The 13781-nt window shown below is 41.2% G+C and overlaps 1 long non-coding RNA gene across 1 annotated transcript; it reads left to right on the top strand.

Moving 5' to 3' along the window:
• The first annotated feature begins 715 nt into the window (after positions 1 to 715).
• LOC131275628 (uncharacterized) lies at positions 716 to 12907 on the top strand. Its single transcript, XR_009183091.2, has 2 exons — positions 716 to 920; positions 12771 to 12907. It is a non-coding gene; the product is annotated as an uncharacterized lncRNA (long non-coding RNA).
• Positions 12908 to 13781: the final 874 nt, after the last annotated feature.

Here is a 13781-nt window from a genome sequence, read left to right as displayed (position 1 = left end):
CCTGTGCTCCGGGGGCCCTGGCCTGCCCCAGACCCGCGCGGGGGAGTGCGGGAGGGGGGACTTCCGGGGGGGGGGGGCAGGACCCGGGGCCGCGTCCCCGCCCCCACGCCGACCCCCGCCCCCACGCCGACCCCCACGCCGACCCCCGCGCCAACCCCCGCCCCCACGCCAACCCCGCCCGGGTCCGGGCCCCCAGGCTCCTCTCCGAGGGATTTCTGCACCGCCGAGTCCCGGCCGGGCCGCGGGGCTCCCGCTACGTCGCCGCGGGCTGTGCACACGCGGCTCGTGCGGTTCGGCTCCGCGGCGAGGCCGTGGGTGGGGACGTCGGGCCCGGAGGACACGGGGAGCCGACGCGGCGCGTGCAGCGCCCCGCGCGGGCCTCGCGAGGTCACGAGCCCGGATCCCCCACCGACGGGCCGGGGTCGCCCTGAGTCTCCAGGTCCCAGCTGCACCCGGAGGCCGGAGCCCGCAGATCTGCCCGAAGCCCTATCCGGGAAGGGCGGGTGAGACTTTACTCGGTTTCGTTTTCAGTTTAGCCTAGAGACGGGCTCCGACCAATCAGCGCCCGGGGGCGGGGCCAGGTGACGCGGCAGCCGAGGGGCGGGGCGGGGTGACCGCGGGGGCAGGGCCCTGCGGGCGGGGTGACCGGGGGGCGGGGCCCTGCGGGCGGGGTGACCGCGGGGGCGGGGCCCTGCGGGCGGGGAGACCGCGGGGCGGGGCCAGCTGCGGCGTGCCGCAAAGGCGCTGATCACATTGCACTCAACGAGGACCTGCGCTCCTGGTTGGCGGTGGCGGGGCTGCTCAGATCACCCGATGGAAGCGGGAGGAGGCTGGTGATGTGCAGGGCCACAGGGCCTACCTGAAGGCGGAGTGCGTGGAGTGGCTCCAAAGATACCTTGAGAACCGGAAGGAGACTGCAGGTACTCGGGCAGCGGGACACCTCCCGAATCTCCCTTGGGAGGCCTCTCACAGCGAGGGGGAAACTGGATCAATGCTGGATCATTCTTGTGCTTTGGGTCCAGAGAGGGCGGAATCTGCCCATGTTTCTTGACCCTGAACCAAAAAATGACTGGCGCAGAGATTCTGCTGATGTGGGCTATGGGTGGGAGGCTTTGTCTCTTTGGAGATAACCTTAACCTAAGCTGTCTGTCCTGACTTGTGGGTGTGGGATGGTGAGAGGCTGCAGCCCTGCCCTTGGTGACCATGGCAATGACTCCAGGCCCAGGAAACAGTTTAACAATGCAAACTCTGTAAACTTTAAATATTCAGGGAAATGCAAATGAAATGGACTAAAAGCTTATCTAGAATGTGTGAAGTCCATGCTAAAAGCTTACTTAGGATGTGGAAGATATATGCTAATTCAAGCCTATTGAGAACTGAAACAAAAGGACCATTTGGCCTTTCCTCTCTGTATAAAAGGGATTCAAAAATCTTGTTCGGGGCTCGGGATTGAAACAGAAAGCTCCCTAGTCCAGCCAGCCGTCAATAAACCATTTTTCCTTTTCAAAATCATTCCTGAGTCAGTCCTGGCCTCTCTATACACAAATAATTGAACCTCTCACATATTCTACAACATTTTTGGGGGCTCGTCTGGGATTGTAAACGAAGGCCAGAGATGGTAGCATTTTGCTGCCCCTTCCAAATCCCCGAGGAAGCCGGGAGGACTCTGGTGAACCCCAAATCTGGCCACCCCTGGATTAAATTTAATCCAGAAAAGATGTGGGCTACCAGAATCTTCCCAACAAAAATTGAGGGCAATGGAAGGTCTGAAGAGAAAGATTCTGGGAATGAAAAAGAGCTCCAAACATGGAAGAAGGTAAGACTCCCTGGGTGAGCACAGTCTGGAAGGCCCTAGCTTTAATTGCTAGAAGGGGGAGGCTGATCACCTGCCAAGGGAACCCTACTAGCCCCAGAAAATTGGGGGGGAATCATTCTTTCTAGGTCTGGAAAAAAGAAAAAAAAACAGGAAAAAGCCTGGTGTTTTGGGTTTGTCTCACTGCATGTTAGAATCTTGTACTGGTCTTATATCCACTGAAGGAGTGGAAGCTTGATTTTGGTAAGAAAGGTTGTATATAGGTTCGAGTCCTGATGTCCTGGAAATTGGTCTGGATTTTTAAAAAACTTGGTTACAGGAAAAAGGATCAGCTTTTCTAGTGAAGCTTGGTCTGGGTATAAAGTTAAACAGTGAAAAAGGTCTAGCTGGAATCTTTTGTTATGGTGCTGAATTGCTAATGAATTGTCTTTACACCAGATATTAATGTTAAGTGTTCTCTCTAAGGTTTGTGATGGCTGTGGGGGCAGCCATGCTGGAAAATATATATATATATAGAACTTGTGAGTCAGATTAGTGACCTTTGTGCTTCTGTCTGTGTCAGCTCAATGCTAATGTTGGAGTTGTGTGGTTATGTAAAGTAATGGCGAGGAAGTGAATTGAGTATGGGGCAAAACTGTGGAGTCTGGATGTTTGTGCATGCTCTGCTGCCTCATCTACAGTCCGCCCCTTTGCCGGGGCTTGGAGGCCATCTGTGTCCGCGCCACGCACCCGAGTTTGTTGGGGCTGCCCCAGTCAGGGTGTCTGGGTCCCCAGGAGGGGTGCTGAATTTCAGTAAGTTCTGTCTGCCCATTTTGGCAGAAAGCTGGAAAGCGGGGAGCAGCTTGCCCCTTTCCAGTGAGTCCACACCTTCTATTCATAAGCCGCATTCCTATTTGATTGTTGTGTACCCGACTGCCTGGAAGGGGGAAGGTATACCAATAATGAGCAATCTGAAGAGGAAATCAAGAAAAAAAAAATTCATTGACAATAGCAACTAAAAAAGTCAAATATATTGGAATAAACTTAACTAAAGAAAAAAAGGACTTGTACACAGAAAACTACACAACATTATTAAAGGAAATCAAAAGAAGACCTAAAGGAAAAAGATTCCCTGTTCATATATTGGAAGATAAAGCATCATTAAGAGGTCTGTCCTATGCAAATTGATCTACAGATTTAACAATTCAAGTAAAAATTACAACAGCATATTTTTACTGAATTGGAAAAGCTAATTATGAAATTTATTTGGAAGGGCAAGAGACCCTGAATAGGCAAAGACATATTGAAAAAGAAAAATTAATTTGGAGGAATCACATTACCCAACTTTAAAACATTCTACAAAGCTACAGTGGTCATAATCATTGTATTCTACTCTCTAATTCGTTGGACTTACCCAGGACAACTAACAAGGGGATGATGATGGACAATGCCCATCCCAAGGAACAGAAAGTGTCTGCTACTGCAAGCAGGATAGCTTCATCCATCTGCCTCATGGAATCTAAGTCCTCTCTCAATTAGAAGCAGAGTGGATAGCACCATTCCAAAATCCTCAAGATTTGATTCATGAACAATGGACTAAAGTAGATTTATTACCCTACTATAGACTTATTATTATTCTAGCAAAAGAAGAACTAATTGATGTAAAGGCAGTAGCCACCAGACTTTCTGAGGGATGGGAGAGGGAAGAATAAATGTAATATGGGGACATTTTCAAGACATTAGGTTTGTACTGCATGACATTGCAGAGAGAGATACAGGTCATTGTATATTTTGTCATAACTACAAAATTGTGCAGGACACAGTGTAAACTATAATATAAACTGTAGTCCACGGTTAGCATTAATGCTTCAAAATGGTTTCATCAATCATAACAAATGTACCTCACTAAGAAAGGATGTTGCTAATGTGGGAAATTGTGGCATGGGGAGGGAGTGGGGCATACAGGAATTCCTCAGATTTTTATGTAACATTTATGTTATCTAAAGCTTCTTAAAAAATAAAGAATAATTATTAAAAATATTTTTAAAACTGTGTGGTATTGGCACATTGATAGACATACTGACCAATGCAACAGAATCAAGTGTTCTGTTATAGATCCTTGCATATACAGTCAACTGATATTTGACAAGGCCGCCAAGCCCACTCAACTGGTAGAGAATGGCCTCTTCAGAAAATGGTGTGGAGAACTGGATATCCATATCCAAAAGAAGAAGAGAGATGGTATCATTGATGTGGAGACAGTGGCCATGGGAGTTGCTGAGGACAAGGAGAGGGAAGAAGAGGTGTGATATGGGGGAATTTTTAGGACATGGACCTGTCTGATATTGCAGGAATAAATGCAGGACATTACATATCCAGCCATAATCCACTAAATGGACAAGGAGAGAGTGTAAACTACAACATAAACTATAATCCATGCTGTGTAACAATGCTCCAAAATGTATTCATCAAATGCAATGAATGTACCATACTAATGAAAGAAGTTATTGATGTGGGAGGAGTGGGGGCTATGGGGAGTGGGGTATATGGGAACCTCATATTTTTTAATGTAACAATTTCTGTGATCTATGTGTATTTTTAAAAAGACAATAAAAATATTAAAAAATAAAAAAAGAATGAAAGAGGATCACTGTCTCATGCACTATTAAAAAATTAACTCAGGATGGATGAACGATCTAAATATAAGAACCAAGACCATAAAGCTCATAGAAGATAATGAAGGAAGCATCTATGTGATCTTGAAGTAGGAAATGGTTTCATAAACTTTACACCCAAAGCAAGAGCAATGAAAGAAAAAATAAGTAAATTGAACTCCTTAAAATTTTAAAACATTTGCACTTTAAAGGAGTTTGTCAACAAAGTGAAAAGGCAGCCTACTCAATGGGAAAATATATTTCATAACCATCTATCCAATAGGGACCTAATATCCAGCATATATAATGAAATCCTACATCTCAAAAATAAAAAGACATGGGAATTAGATGTGGCTCAACTGATAGAGAGTCTGCATACCATATAGGAGGTCCAGGGTTCAAACCCAGGGCCTCCTGGCCCATGTGGTGATCTGGCCCATGCATAGTGCTGCTGTGCACAAGGAGTGCCATACCACACAGGTGCACCCCCCCCCATAGGGAAGCCCAATGTGCAAGGAGTGTGCCCCACAAGGAGAGCCACCCTGTGAAAAGTGAGGCCAACCTCGGAGTGGTGCTGCACACGTGGAGAGCTGACGGAACTGAAAGAGACACAGATTCCCAGTGCCACCGAGAATGCAAGCAGACACAGAAGAACACACAGCAAATGAACATGAGAGAGCAGACAATGGGGGGTGAGGGGAGAGAAATTAATATAAATAAACCTTTAAATAAATAAATAGATAGATAGATAGAAACCCATTTTACAAATGGGCAAGTGATTTGAATAGACACTTTTCCAAAGAAAAAATACAAGCTAAAAAGCGCTGGAAAAAATGCTCAACATCACTAGCTGTTAGGGAAATGCAAATCCAAACATGCAAATCATCTTACACCCATTAGACTGGTGGTTGTTTAAAAAATAGAGGACTGCAAGTGTTGGAGAGGATGTGGAGGAAAGGGAACACTCATCCACTGCTGGTGGGAATGTAGAACGGCGAAGCTATTGTGGAGGACAGTTTGGCAGTTTCTCAGGAAGCTAATTATTGAACTGCCATATGATCCAGCAATCCCACTGCTGGGTATGTACCCAGAAAATTGAAAGCAGGGACATTAACATATATATGCACACCAGTTTTCATAGTGGCATTATTCACTATTGCCAAAAGCTGGAAACAACCCAAATGTTCATCTTCAGATGAATGGATAAGCAAAATGTGGTATATACATACAATGGAATCTTACTCAGCTATAAGAAGGAATACAGTATTAACACACAGGATAACATGAATGAACCTTGAAGACCTTCTGTTAAGTGAAGTAAGCCAGGCAATGAAGGACAAATATTACATGACCTCACTGATATGACTTAAGGAAATTGAGCATACTTATAGAGCTAGACTCCAGAAGACCAGTTATCTAGAGACAGAAAGGGAGTAGAGGGTAGTGAGCTGATGCCTATATGGGCAAAATCTTTGAAAATGTGGAAGGGTTTGATTGGGCACTGGGTGGGCACGACAGCAGTGCAGTGATGTGGTTGGGTTCAGTGGTGCTGACTTTAAGGGTAAGTAGAGTGGGGGGTTGGGGTTAGACTATCCATGGAACTGCAGGAAGGGTTGGGAGAAGGACCAGGTGAACTCTGGGGATTTGCAGGTCTGCAGCTAAAGCTACAATGTTGAGAATGTTCTTTGGGCAAATATGGCAGGGCAGAGTTACAGGTGTAGGGCATCAGGTGTGGGGTTATATATGGAATAAGGTGCACCTGGGGCATACTTCTGTGAAATATGGAAGTGTTAATCTTGTCATAGTATGTTATCTCAGTGTGTGGAGACCCAAACAATAAATAAGAAAGTATTAAGCTCCCATCCTGGGGAGTCCTGCTTTGTTCTCAATTAAAGGGACAAGAAGCCCTCAAAAACATAAGTAGTGTTTAATTTTAAAAAGACCAATATGTCAAGCCCTCGGTAGTATTGTAAGTAACTATGAATCTTATTCTTCAAAAGATGAACCTTAGTGGTTACTGTAGGTTCTGATGGGAGGGGGAGGGTAAACAGGAATAGATAGAACATGAGGCATTTTTAGGGCATTAGAACATTAGAATTGTTCTGCATGATCTTGCAATGGTGGATACAGACCTTTTTTTTTTTTCCAAACCCTATAAAAATATACGGTCCAAAATGTAGTCCATAATATAAACCATTGATCATGATTAATAGCAATCTTTCAATATTAGCATATTAACTGTAACAAATGTACCACCCACATGTAAAATGTTATTAATAGGGGAGAATGGAAAAAGGGGAGGACATTGGCTACATTGGAATCCCCTCCATTTTCTATGTGACTTTTCTGTAACCTAAAGCTTGTTTGAAAATAAAGTGAAAAAATAAGACACTGGAGGAATATACAGAAGAAAATGCTACTATACTTAGATCCTACAGTGGTGAAGGTCACAATGTATAAATTTTTTATATTATTGCAATTTTTTTGTATTTTTCATTTTTAAAACCATTGCTTTTATTTCATTTTCATAGTAATATTATTTAGTTATTGTGTTGCTTCATTTTTGGTGAGGTTTTGGATCACACAAGGGTCACAACTGTGTCAGAGGAAGATCACTGGTGTGGGGTGACAGTGATGGGAGGATGTATGCAGAGAGGTGCACCTGGAATATGCCTCTAAGGCATATGAATATGTTCAGGTGTTCATGGGGCATTGTCTCAGGAGGTGAAGTCCTACAAAATAACCAAAACAATATTGAAATCCCACCCTGGGGAGTTCTGTTATATTCTCTAATAGAATGGAAAGAATCCCCTGAGTACATGAGCTGTGCTTAGTGAAGACCATTATTCCAGGCCCTTGATATTGATGATTGTACTTATGAACCTTTTCTTGTGAAATTGAAACTTAGCTTAGCATTATATATTACCTAAGAGTTACCTCCTGAAAACCTCCTTGTTGCACAAATGTGGCTTCTCTCTAAGCCAAACTCTGCATATAAATGCAATATAGCCCCCCCTCACCCTGGCATGGGACATGACTCCCAGGGATGAGCCTCTCTGGCACCCAGGGATTATTACCATGTGCCAACTAGCAATGTATCTGAAAAAAGACCTTGACCAAAAGGGGAAAATATTAAATACAAATGAGTTTTTATGGCTAAGAGATTTCCAAGTGAGTCAGGTCATTTCAGAAGTTATGCTTATACACATCTCAGCAGGATCTCATTGAGTGCCACAGAAAACAGTACCTCAGGGATCCTCAGGGCTCTAGAGATATCCAAACACTATAAGTAAGACAGACCAGCTCAGGAATTTGGCTCCTTGTCTTTGGGCCTTACTTTGGAATTTATGATTCCCAGAGCAACAGAGATAGACTCATCTATAGTTTCCCTACACATAGCTTTTCTGCCTTTATTTGAATGTATAATTAGCAGTGTACTTGTTAATTATATGTCCCAGAGACTTAAATCTTTAGTCCATTCATATGCCAGTGGAGCCCTATATCTCAGCAGAGTTGCAACTCCTATTCTCAAATTCATTGGACTCAGCAGGACAACTAAAATGAAGATGATGATGAACAATGCCAATCCCAATCCCAAGGAACAGAAAGTCTCTGCAACTGCAAGCAAAATAATTCCATCCCCCTGGCACATAAGATCTAAGCCTTGTCTCAATTAGAAACAGAGCGGACATCACCATCCCCAAATCCTCAAGATCAGGGAATGAACAATGGACTAAAGTAGACTTATTATTTTGTTATAGGCTTACTATTATTCTAGCAATGGAAGACGTTTTATCATTGATATAAAGGCAGTGGGTACTAGAGGTTCTGAGGGGAGAGAGAGGGAAGAATAGGTGTCATATGGGAGCATTTTTGGGATATTGGAATTGTCCTGCCTGACATGGCAATGATGGATCCAGACCAGTATATATTATGTCATAATGTACAAAATTGTGTGGGGCACAGTGTAAGCTGTAATGTGAACTATAGTCCACAGTTGGTAGCAATGCCTCAATATGTGTGCATTAATTGTAGTAAATGTACCACAATAATGAAGGATGTTGTTAATGTGGAAAAGTGGGGGGGGTGTTGGAGCATATGGGAAACCACTATATTTTTATGTAACATTTATGTAATCTAAAGCTTATTTAAGTTTTTTTTTAATTTTAAAAATCTAAAAATAAAAAGGAAATAGTTCCTTTAAAAAAAATGAGCCATTGATATGCTGTCTACAAAAGACTCACCTCAGATGTAAGAACACAACCATGTTGAAAGTGAAACGTTGGAAAAAAGTATTCCACACAAATAGCCACAAAAGTGCTGGAATACCAATATTAATATTGGACAAAATAGATTTTAAATGCAAAATTGTTATAAGGGATAAAGAAGATCATTATATATTAATAAAATGGGCAATTCACCAAAAAGAAATAAATGTACTAAATATTTATGCACCTAATTTGGGTGCCCCAAGATAAATGAGACACACTCTGGCAAAGCTGAAGGGAGAAATAGATGTCTCCACAATAATAGTGGGAGACTTCAATAAACCACTCTCTCTATTGGATAGAATTTCTGGATAGAGGATAAATAAGAATCATCCTCTCCAACATTTGCAGTTTTCTGACTTTTTAATAGTGGCCATTCTGTTTCCTTCTTTCTTTAAACTTAACTGAGAAGAATTGGATTTTCCTAGGTTACTTACAGAAGTAGTCTGACATAAGGCTGTGCCCTCTATTGGAAAGGGATTTTTCAGATGCTTGATCAGTGTCATCCTTGGGTCAGAAGAGTTGGCAGCACCTGAAAGCTTATTAGAAATGCAGAATCTGAGCTCCACTCCAGATATACTGAATTAGAACCAATATTTTAACAAGATTCCCAGGTGATTCCTTTGCACTGTGAAGTTTGAGAAGTGCTGAAAATGAGTGCTATGGTGTGGATTAAGAAAGTATACATTATAAATACATGGATGCATTTTAATTTTTTTTCCAATTTCCTGTTCTAATGTAGAAAAATAATTTTTGATAAATTTCTATTGTTGAAAAATTTCTGTTCTAATCATTGACTCTGTCTCCCCCTCATGGTAATATGGTATTTGTTAATAATTTTTAAATTTAATATATACATGATTGCATTTGATGTGGTATTATTTTTAGTAAAAGTTTTGCAGGTTATGCAGCCAAGACTAAATTACCTTCTAATGTGAATTCAGAAACTTGTATCTTTGTTTATGCATTGCAACATTTAAAATAATAGGATAGAATCTTGCAGTCATTTCAAGAACCCTCTTCTTCACCAGCTACCAACTCTTCACAAACTCTTGTATTAACATAACCCTTTGTGTTCTAAGCCCTGTGGTAGATTTTGAAGATCCAAAGACTCTAGCCATCTCAAAGAAAGTGTGGTCTGAAGGACTGGAAAGCTCTCTGGAGATTCCCAGTTCCCTGAACGTAAACAATGTCAGGCCCTGAAGTTCATCAAAATTAAAAGTTATTGTGTATCAAAGGACATTATCAAGAAACTGAAAAGACAACCTGGACAATGGGAGAAAATATTTGCAAATCATATATCTGATAAGGATCTAGTATCCAAGGAGGTCTACTTCTGTAATTTAAGGGAAAAGAGGATAGAGTGCAGAAGTCAAGAACTTAGTGAGAGAAAGTTGTAGAAACTATAGGATGGAGATTTCAAAGAAAATGCCAATAAAACCAAATAACATCAGATTGAGGAACTCCTTTGAAAGCAGAAAAGGAGTGGCCCGGAAAGAGTAACTCATTTTAGGGTACTCTACAAACCAATTCTGGAAATTCTGCTGTGTTTTATTTTGAGAGTTTATATTTCAACAAGCTCATCTTTTGTTTAGCTTTCTCCAGGGAGAAGTTAAAGATTAAGGAGTTGCTGAGAGGAAAGGAGATGTGGCAGTGTATGTGAGACTTTTTGTGAAAGCATAAGAGGTGGTAGTTGGGCATTCAACTGGGTTCACAGGAAGGTGGATGAAGACACTTTATCCTGACTCAAAGATGGTGCTTAATTTTTTTCAAAGACATATTTAATTGAAGAAAAACTATTTAATCATTTATTGCCTAAATCAGGAATGGTTCCTTCATATTCAACTAAGGTGAGGGACTTAGATCAATTCCCTGTATATAACTAAATCTCCCTATACAAATTAACCAATAGAGGCCAACCATGATTATGTAAAAGACACAATATAATGATCAAAGAAAATCGTACATGTAAATTAAAATTTCAGAGCACTACATTAATGCTCTTGACATGAAAACCATGTCAAGTTTTGCTCTGTCAGTTTTTTTAAAATGGCACCCAAGCAGTTACAATCTTTTCTCTGGTTCAAGGAGCATTAAACATGTACTTTATATGCCCACAGTTTTCCTGAATAAAGTATATTGGATATATTTTCCAGAGATAAATGGTTACTTCATAAAAAAAAATCATATATATTTGGAACTCCCTCTACTACTTCCCTGTGAATGGATATTTCAATAATGCTGCGGACGAATCTGAATATTGTCACACAAAATTCATAGGTAATTTTCACAGTGTTCAGTGTGTCTTGGACAAACAGACAAAGCAAAAATACAAACGAAAAACTCCTTGTGAATATCTTTTGGTAGTCTAAATGGTATCTGGTTTTTTCCAGGAGCAATTTAAAGGATAATCACTCAATGACTCTGGAAACAATCAAAATTGTGCTTTCACACCATCAAACAACCTAGATAATTTCTGCTCATCTTCCCAGCACTTTTTGTCTCTCATACAAACAAATGGACACGCACACACACACACACCTCTAGACCAGAGTTTACAGAATTGGGCTGTACTCTTCATGTCAATTTCAGTAAAACCTTAGTAGTTTCCTTTTATCCAATTTCATTCAGTGTCATGATGAGCCTACTGAGAGGAATTTTGCCAAACCAATCAGGTCCTCACAATTTCAAAATAGGCTCAATCATCTGCTCACTAATATAGGCAAAGGCATACAGATAAACAAAGGTAAGTGTGAAAGTGATAACACTTTCAAGAAATCTAGTATTAGGAAATGAGACTCTAGTTCATTTATGGAAGTTTCAAGGCCATAGTGATGACCAATGTGAATTCAGGGTTCCAGATCAGACCAGGAGGAAGTTCATTTTTCAATTTTTACAACTATCATTAAATGAGATCCTGGTCTCCAAATCTAAAAGGACAGTTTTCAGTTCTCATTCAACTCACTCTCTCTACATATGTACCTTCTGATCACTCCGAGCCCCACATATTCATACCAGAGCACTGGACCGCATTCACCATCATCCATTGGCACATGGAACCCTATGAATGGATATGTTAAATTCAACATGGCCTAAACCAAACTCATCTCTTTCTAATCTCCCTTCCATTCCCCCAAACAAACAAAAAAATTCCCTCTCTTTTATGCTTTTCATTGCTTGTTGAATGACTTTTCTTTTACAACTTGCCCATGTTCTTCCTTGCTCCTTAAATCCTATAGTCCTTAAATCCAGTGTCTAGCTACCTATTCGTTTCCTTTCAAAATTCTACCCTTCTCTATATCTCTGAATTTTATGTTTAGTTCATGCCTTAAGCATTATTCTCCTGTACTATTCCATGAACTGCTTTAGTTCTTATTATGGATTGAATTGTGCCCCACCCCAAAGATACTTCAAGGCCTAACACCTTGTCCCAAGACAGTGATCCTATTGGGAAATAGGATCCCTGAAGTTGTTACATTTAAGATGACACCAAACAGAATTCAGTTATCTTGGTGTCCTTATAAGAGAGGAAAAGGATCACAGATAACCAAATGGAGAAAGACCATCATGTGATACAGTCAAATTATGCCATATGGTGTTGGCAAGCCACTGCCAAAGGCCAAGGGAGGTATTGTGATGGTTAGGTCCATGTTTCAGCTTGGCCAGGTAAGGTGCCCAGTTATTTGGTCAAGCTAATACTATCCTAATTGTTACTATGAGGACATTTCATGGGCTTAAATCATCAGTGAGTTAATTGCATCTATGGATTATTACATCTACAATCAACTGAGGAGCTTGCCATCAGCTTTGAGAGACATCTCATCCAATCAGTTGAAGGTCTTAAAAGAAGTGATTTCAACATTCAGAGAGAGAATTTCCATCGCTACTTCAGATAGCCAGTTTCTCCTGGAGAACTTACTAGACCTTCATTGGAGTTCTCAGCTTGCAGCCTGCCCTACTGAATTTGGAAATGTGCATTCCTTTGGTTGCATGAGACAATTCTATAGAATCTCATAACATTTACAGATATCTTCTGTTGCTTTTTTTCCTCTACAGACCCCTGGCTTATACAGCCGTGGAAAAAATTATTCCCTACAGACAGCAGAGGAAGCAAGCATGGCCCTGCCACATCTTGATTTTGGACTTCTAGCCTTGATAACTGTGAGATAATAAATTTATTTTGTTTTAAGCCATCCAAGTGTTCTGATTGCTGCTACGTGTTCCATATCTGTGTTAGTGAATAAGAGGTAGATAAGACAGCACCAAAGGTCTTTGTAATGAGACTTCTCTGCCCAAACTTGGTGTTGAACATCCCTTCCCCTTGACTTTTTAGAACATGCTGGAAGAGGAGAAACAAGGAATTGACTGTCTTTTTTGGCACAGATGACTCTTCTTTTACCTAACATTATGTGAGAACTCTTAGAGTTTTTCACAGTGATATTTTCCAAGCACTAGAGCATGTTGGCAATGGGGTTATCCCCCATTTTTCTTTTTTCAGATACTCTAGTCTCTTAATATTAAAGTTTTCCTAAACCCTCTTGAGTTGATTTTTGATGCTTGTTAGATGTATGTGATTGAGGAGATGGGAAGATTATTGAGTGACTAAGTGGTTTTCCTTGCAATTAAACATTGTTTTCTTGTGCAAGTTGAAGTCCTGCTCACAGTATCCTAATTCTGCCCATTGTTTAGTCTTTGCAGCATGCAAATGGTGGCACAGGTGCTGATTGAGAGTTCTTGGAGAGAATGGGTAGATAACAGAAAGAATGCAGGAGACTGAATTACCTCCCTATTTTCCCAAGAGGGCTCAACAAAGTGATATCTGGAGACCAAGACGACTCAACTTAAAGACAAGGAACTTGCAAGCAGTAAGTGTGAGGAAAATGTAAATGGAGGTATTGGGAAATGAACCTCAGGCTTAGTGCATGCTAACCTTATGGCCTAACACTGAGCTACATCCCCTTTCTTCTAACCAATTATCACTTGTTACATATATTTTACGTAGTCAAAAAGTTAAGTATGTAAAACTTGTACCATGTATGCTCAGAAAATGCATTCAGGGAAAGTTCA

The sequence above is a fragment of the Dasypus novemcinctus genome, chromosome 2, assembly GCF_030445035.2.
Source record: "Dasypus novemcinctus isolate mDasNov1 chromosome 2, mDasNov1.1.hap2, whole genome shotgun sequence".
Classification (NCBI taxonomy): Eukaryota; Metazoa; Chordata; class Mammalia; order Cingulata; family Dasypodidae; genus Dasypus; species Dasypus novemcinctus.
This window is presented reverse-complemented; position numbering and strand designations above follow the sequence as displayed.